Below are 7,503 nucleotides of genomic sequence, written 5' to 3' on the forward strand. Positions count from 1 at the left end.
CACAAGCGAAAGAGAGACGCCCAAGATCGCAAGCAAAAGAGAGACATCCAAGATTGCAAAATGAGAGAGAGATACAGCCAAGATCGCAAGCGCTTTTTAAAGAAAATCAACAGTTCCCTTTTCTAAACATTACTTTTATTTATGCATCTGAAATAAAATAGAATATTTTTCATGTATATCTTTGTCCTTCAACTTGTTATCTTTTTTTAATAATAGCTAAGGAAGCTATTCAGATGATTTTGACCTAAACCTTAATCTTGACTTTTGACCATGTATTAAATTCATCAAAATTCCCAAATCAAGATTGATGCTTATACATCAATCTTCAGAAGGGTCATCGATGAGGAAAACAAGAACCATGGACAAATAATTTATGATGACATTGCTGATGACCATTTTTATGATGATGGTGAACAACATCGATAGAAGCTTCTGAGCACGATGGCTATTGGTAATGAGGAAAAAATGATTTCGGATGTCATCGAAGATGTCGTTCGGTCGGGTATCGAGACGATGCTCTGATACCAAAATGATGTCAGACGTCATCGATGACATCGTCCGGTCGGGTATTGAGACGATGCTCTGATACCAAGATGATGTCAGATGTCATCAATAACATCATCCGACGGGTATTTCGCTATGCAAAATGTAACTACATGACGTGATGAACCCTAGGCGGAGTGTACTTGCAGGTCTGACTCGAGGGAATTTGCCAAACACTGAGTTTCGAGATGGGCAACCGGTGGTAGTCACGGTGACCTTCTGACCCTCGTCGGAGTGGCGAGGGCGTCTACGACGTCGAACGGAATAATTCCGTTGGTGCTCACACGTAATGGATGGGCTTGATCCGTACCTAGGGAATTCACTCAAGTCATAGTTCAACAGATAATCTCTCACCTATTCTAACCTGAGCGCGGTGGAGTGCAGCCAAAAATAAACTAGAAGATGTAATGTAATTGACGAGCAAGGGAATGACATACCTCGTCGGTGGTAGAGTTCGTCGTTGGCGTCTTCGTCGGGCACGGGCCGGTGCAGGTAGGTAGATGAATGTGTGCTGTTAGGGGGGCACGGCAAGGTTCGACTGGCGACTGTGTTGTCTTCGCGCAAGAGTGGTATAGGAGAGCAGAGACGAAGGATGAGGAATCGCACGGCAAGATGCAACTCGTTCAACCGACCAAACTAGATTAGGTGACCTCAAGGATGGACAGCGCAGATAGGGTCAGGAAGCAAAAACGATAGACGAGCAGCACTATAGCGGCAGCATCGCCAATCACATGCAGGGTTAGCGGCGTTGGGCTCAATCGTAGGACACGTCACATAGCCACATGACAACACGGTCAATTGTGGGCGAAGCCGTTGAACGTGTTGTTCAGCTTCTCAAGAGTGGTTGCATCTGCGCAGTTAGGAAGAGGCGAAGTTCCACCTCGCGTGAACAATGAGGCAATTCCACGGTGGTCGTTTGACCACATGACCTGCACGTTGAGCAACTTCATGGGGGTTTTTGGAGGTCACGCTAATACGTTCAAGAAGTATGGCCTTTCCACGCGTGGAAGCAGACACCCTGATTGACAAGGTCACAACCGTGCAGCTGCTACATGGCAGACAGTTGATCGTGCAACATGAGGGACTGAACATCCGTGAGGATGTGCGGCATTACCGTCCAGTGTGGCTAAGATAGTCGATGGCTTGGCGTCAAAGCAAAGGTGTACCTGATGTAGTGAGAAGGGGCTGTGGGTGTTGGTGGGATCGAGCAGTGCGCGGGACCCCCCCTGGCTCGTTGTAGTGTAGGACAACGTTTGAACCGACTCCTTAGATTCACTTATCACCACAAGGGCACCTATCGGGGCATTATCCTGTCGAAGCAACAAATTTCACTTGCGGCGAAGGTGATTCCGCTGAAGAACAGGGACATCTCTATCTCAATGCTGGGATCAAACGAAGATCTTCCCCTGCATTTTCCCCTCTCCTTCTACCACCCTCTTCTTCTTAGTGAGGTCTGGACATGGATAACTGCCAAACAAAAATTCGAGATCTACATTTTGACGTGCCCATCATGGCCTTATATAGGGCCATGATGGGCCCATTACAAACAATTCACACAAGGGGCCCAACAAGGGACCCCTTTTACAACACTTAAATAAAACATAGGGGAAATTATAAAATGACTAAGAATAAAAGACAGATAAAACACGACGATACAGACGCGTCACGATGAGTATGGTGAACTCGTCGTGAAGAACATGAAACATGAGTTGGACAAACGAAAATGGAAAAATTAAAACATGAGCACGTGCGTGGACATGCTTTACCCGAGATATTTAAACCCAGGCATCTTCAATGACGCTTTGGCATGCCAGTTGGGCTGGACACAGACCGTCGGTGATGCTGATGATGCCGGGGGCTGCTCCGATGACATATCTTGAAGGTCGTTTGGGCGCGCTCCATTAAAAAAGCTATAATTAAGGAGGATATATAAATAGTCATCATTGACACAGTGTACAAATTTTGTTGATAAAGTTGACGATGATGACATGGGCGCTTGTTCATGTCAACTATGACAGTGATGCTTGTCAGTATCAACTTCACTTGTCAATGCTGTTAGGAAGTTACCATTTAGTCTCATTCAATTCCAAATGGATATTGTGATTCCATCAATTACATCAATTACAGTTCCAGGTCATTTTAAATTACATTTGAAATAAAAAAATATTTTTCTTTATTCTCATATAATGTTCACAATAAAGTCCATGAATTCATGCAATGACTTAGTGAATAGGACGAGATCAGAATACAATGATCATTATTCTTAAATATGTATCTAAATATTTGTATTTAAAGGATGCTGATAACATGCATCTTGTAGATACACCTGTATCATCTTTCACTAAATTTAATGCCTAATTCTCATTATTATAATGCATTTCATCATTATTTATAATATTCTCACCATTATCATGCCATTCAACTGATTCATAGTTTTTAAATTAATTCAAAGATAATTATATCTATTATTCGTGTTTGACCTTTCTCAAGGTCAAACCATTTGAAATTAAGTTCATTTACTGAGTTTAGTTCTTTCAGGACTTCAGTGGATAAACAAGGAAGTAAGAGACGAAGGTGAAGATTAGAATCAAACTTGTCTTAGTTTGACTTTTCAAGACAAACTAATGATCTAGTAAACTAATCTTTTTACTGTTTGATTATTTATTTCTGGTGGCATTGGGTTAAAGAAGATTAAACATAGAGACCAATGGGAAAAAAATTGTTAAAATTACCTTATAAATTAAAAGATATGAAAATTTTAAGTTATATCATTTGATTAGGAATTTTAATGATATGTAGGAACTAAAATGTAAAAAGAGTTATTGGCATGAGCCCATGGCAGCAGATGACTTGGATGCACCTATTTTGAGTCATTCCAACCAGCCATCACATATATATGGGTCCAACGCACAACCTACATGGCATAGTGTGGCCTATATGAGTCCAAGAGGATTCAGTAATCACTTTATATACTCTTCCAAAATTTTAAATATTTATATGTGGGATTATTATTTTGAAGTTATATGTAGGTACACATTGAAGAGTGTGAGTCATTAGGTGATAATCTAAAATTCAAGACTTGGACCCCACTATAGATCCCACGATGTGAAGGATGTGGCCCTTCCCATGATGCCATGTCACATCATCCCGACCTTCCAAGTTTATTAAAAATAATGGATGACATGGTTCTCTCACATTCATATGAGTTTATTTAAGCTTTTTTCTATCTTCACAAGAAAGATACCCCAGAAATCCTCGATCAATCAAGCATGTAGTCATGTTTCTTTGGTAAATAATAGAGTGATTTGCATTTTTGACTTGGTGATGCTCATATTGATGCAGAAATCCCTTCAATACATGAAAAGAAGATGGGAATTTGTCACCAACATGCCAGATTACTCCAAAAGCAAAGAATGAAGCAATTAATGAGCCTTAAACTTGGTTTGAGGCCTAATTTTTGGGGGTTATGAGTTGGAAAGATGTAATGTTTGTTTTGTTTGATTGAGAATGAGATAAAATTTCAATTAGATCAAAAAATAGAGATTTTTTCTCAATCCTCATTGTTTCCCCTCAAGTTTACTGCACATTTTTTGCGGTAACTTGAGACCTTTTTTTCTCAATAATTACTCACCCAAACACTAGAGTTTAGTAAAATTAGATGGTGTTTTGAATCATCTTTAAATTGATATCTGATAATAGCAATTCTATGGAGGTTTGACGATCCAATCTTTGTTTGAGCCCCACATCCTCATGTAAATCAGGATTTATGGGAGTTGAATTGTGAGATCCATATCTCGGTTAGCAAATCTCTGAATTAAATTATTTTCGTATCTTTGGAATCCTTTGCTCATCATCTTTCCATGTAAAGGTATTAATATTCTAAATCTTACAACGACTATATATTTTTTTATCCTAAGCCGATGATTTGGTTTTTGATGCAACAAGTAAAGGAAAACAACTTTTTATTGTTGGCACAAAAAATTAAAGCAGTTGATTTTGTGGAATTAGATGCAATAAAGGCTCGTTGACATTGCTTAATCAAAAGTGGCTCATTTCCCTTTAAGAGGAGATGATTCAATCATTCCAATGATTCTTCTGATGTCTAGTAGAAATTATATGTCATGCAAGAACTCAAAATTTCTCTATGGTGAAATAAGATATCTATCATCTTTCATTTGAAAAAATTTAATCTGGCACAACAGATATAATTCCACCCAAAAAACATTTTATTTCAACACTCTCAACCAATCAATATTTCCTCGTAAAACAGCTCTTTTGCATAAAATTGAGCAGTTTCCTGAAAACTAACTTCAGATAAGAAGCTTTGAGTATTAAGAGATGCCCTCATTATTCCCAATAATATTTCTCGATAAAAGATTGCTTCACCAAAAGCACGATGTGCTCGCTGCACTCACAAGAACTATATAAGTTCTATGTGTATAAAAAATTAGATATTTTCCATCTTTTGAAACCACGACTTTTGATGTTACTTGATGTGCAATAATTTCTATGTCTATTATGGAAGTGTACCCATTGGGATCGAAAAACCTTTTAAATTATTTATGGAAATATTTTTTGTCTGAAAATTAAATATTACATAATCTTTTAAAAGTATTTTGTTTTTCAACCTTTAATAAGCTCATATTTAAGATAAAGTCAATGATAATTGGTGATTAACTGACTTAACTAGTCCAAAGGGCATTTAAGGGCCCTCTATCCTTACCTTTCAATATCTGACTATGCAATCTATTAAGGGATGTTGATATACCTTTTATACCTTAGCGCCATGCAAGGACGTGTTATTATCTATGTGCGTCTCCTACATCTGGTCACTTTGGGTTCCTCTTGGTTAGTCTCCGCCAAACGCCCCACTATCATTGCAATACTCATCTCTCTTTTATGCTTCCACCCTTTTCTGGATGATATTTGAGCCACAGGTTTTTCTAGTATTCCCTTGCACATCTCCTGCATGCAAACCCCTGTATGACCTAGCATGCAATGAGCTTATGACATAGTGTGCTGCATACCCGTGCACAGCCCTCCTGCACATGTCTAACCACCGTGTGTCCAATTTAACATTACTAAACCACTATAACCAAATGATTTTAGGTTATTTTATGAGTAAAACAAATTTATTTCAAGATATTTATCTTCGAGAATTCCAATACCTTGGTATTATTGTGCAGTGATCTGACATTTATGTCTATGCATGTTTATATACCTTTAATTGAAAATTATTTTTTTCCATTTGAAAATGTCACAAGTATAAATACAATCTAGAAACATGTCTTTATATGTTAAAATTTATTTGAGTTTGGACTGTCAAAAAAGGAAAAATAAATAAACATAAAATATGGTAGAGATTATGTGATTGACGATTCTCACTGTTGAACTCTTGAAATACTCGAGAAATCCATCCTCATCCTGATTTTTATGTTGCCCATGACAGGTTACTCATCTCAAGTATCGATCCCCGATGTCTCCAAAAAAAATTGATTATGTGCCGGAGCGTTCATCAGACTTAAGGACACACCTTTCGAGAGACCTACTTCCAGTCTCTCTGAGACTCAATAAAAAGCTGATCATTATGTAATTTTAAATGTGCAGGTTTGGGAACACATTTATAAGAAGTATCATCACCAAATACTCCACAAATGTGACCTGCTTACTCTCCTTAAGATACATAAAAGAGAGATGCAGATATGAGGTGAACCAAATAAATAGTAAAGACACAACCACCTTTTGTTGTTTAGTTTCTTCTTTCCCTACAACATCATTTGGTGCAAGTCAACCAAGAATGTGGATCATTTCATCGAGGACATAACAAAGTTAAATTTTGAGTGAGAATCCACAAAACTTGGAAAAAATTCCAACAGTTCTAGAATAATTCTATCAAGGGACAGACAAAAATATAAGGCTATTTAAAAGAGGAAGACATTGTCTATTATGAAGAATATTAGATGCAATCCCATTGAGGAACACTGTGAGGACATACATAACAAAGTTACACTCATGTTCCACATCTAGATGCAATCAGAATCCTAACATTTGTCTTGGAAAATAAATTTTTACGTTGTTCTAAATTTATGTAAAAAGTGCATAAATGGAACAATGAAAGAGGATAAATATCTTAAACAAACTCCTGTATCCTATTTAGTGAAAACCCAGATTGGGTCTATGAATTATATAAGGAATAATATGGTGTAAATTAAACTCTAAGATCTTGATGTGAGAAACTAAAAAGTTTACTCAAATGAGCATAGTTACATAAGAGAATATGTAGATGCAACATTATTCGTCAATGGAGTGAAAAAATAATTGACTGTCCAGATATAAATTGATTGTGACATAGTGACTTTTAAACTTGATAAGACGTGTTTATTGTTCTGTCTCAAGTATTTCCCAAGCAGCTAAGGGATTTATTGTAGATGGATAGGACAGGATGAACTTACCATCACGTCCCTTAGAGGTTTCATCAACATACTTCATTTTAATTACCGAATCATTTCAGTGAATGTTGAATACATTTAGAATTAGTTTTTGATTCTTTTATAGAAACTTTATTTTCATGCATGCGTATATTTCGTATAGTAAATGAATAAATAATATGTATCATAAAAAGCTTATTATTTTTGTAGGATTTTTGCAAAAGGTGTGTTTGAAAGGAATAAATCGTTGTGTATACAACCAAGAGTGATGCAATTATTAATAAAGGAACCCAGCAAACAAACAGAAACTGATTTTCAGTTGAGATCTGAACTACTATCATACCATGAACATAGAAAATATAATATTAGAAATATTGATGACTTTGATCACTAGCTAAAGAATAACGTTGAAGAAATTATTCATAAAAATCAAGCCGAATTAGATTCCAAATCTATAGATGACCCTAAGATGACATGCGTCTAAGGTAATTGTGCCAATAGGTTGCTTATAAAAAAAATGGAAAAATTTTCA

Source organism: Wolffia australiana, chromosome 1 (genome assembly GCF_029677425.1).
Source record: "Wolffia australiana isolate 7733 chromosome 1, ASM2967742v1".
Classification (NCBI taxonomy): Eukaryota; Viridiplantae; Streptophyta; class Magnoliopsida; order Alismatales; family Araceae; genus Wolffia; species Wolffia australiana.